This window comes from Montipora capricornis, chromosome 6 (assembly GCF_036669925.1).
Source record: "Montipora capricornis isolate CH-2021 chromosome 6, ASM3666992v2, whole genome shotgun sequence".
NCBI classification, from domain to species: domain Eukaryota; kingdom Metazoa; phylum Cnidaria; class Anthozoa; order Scleractinia; family Acroporidae; genus Montipora; species Montipora capricornis.
The window spans coordinates 48,891,118-48,891,892 of record NC_090888.1 but is presented as its reverse complement, the minus strand read 5'-3'; positions in this window follow the sequence as shown (position 1 = coordinate 48,891,892).

Here is a 775-nt window from a genome sequence, read left to right as displayed (position 1 = left end):
TCGGCTGGCCTATTGGGACTTGATTCGTCTGCATCAGCTTGGAGGAAGTCTTCCTTTCAGTCCGCCAATTCTGCTGTTTGTGCCTGGGAAGCCGCGCTTAAATGGAACAACGTGGTGGTAAGATTTTTGAGGACGACCGTCAGGTTGTTGCTGCCGTCCGTAACAGATTTGCTGAGTTCTGAGCCCGAGGGTGTTGCTGAGCGATCTTCCGTTGTGGTTGCCATAACTACCGATGTGAGAAACTGACTGCCCAACTATATGCCTAAGAGGGTAGGGGAATATGCAAAAAAACAGCGAAATTTCTATCCGCAAAAATAAAAGATGCAAAACTGATTTCGTGCGCCAAAAGCACTAATTATGCGCATGCGCCTAGCTATCTCATGGGATCCCTGTGCAGTGATGACGAGATAGAATTCTCATCATTCCCAGAGCTGCTCAGTCCGGAAACGCGACATTATCAATTTTTTTAAAAATAGCTTCTCGTATGTAAATCTTTGTTGTATAAATTAAATTTGATCAAGAAGGTAAAAATTCACCTGAATGCGCTGTAATCCTAATCCTGTCGCTACAGTCCCCAAGAAAGATATCATTCTTGTTTTTAGGTTTTCAAAGTAAAGTGCTCACACACCGCCCAAAATCGTGTATCAATAAGTTTTATGGGTTTGTAAACCTCAAAGTAATTATTCCAGAGCACCTGACGAATCGTCTTTTTTTCCCTTATACAGATGGTTTGTGTTAATCACAAAAATCCAAGGTTGTTTATAAAGCATCTTGT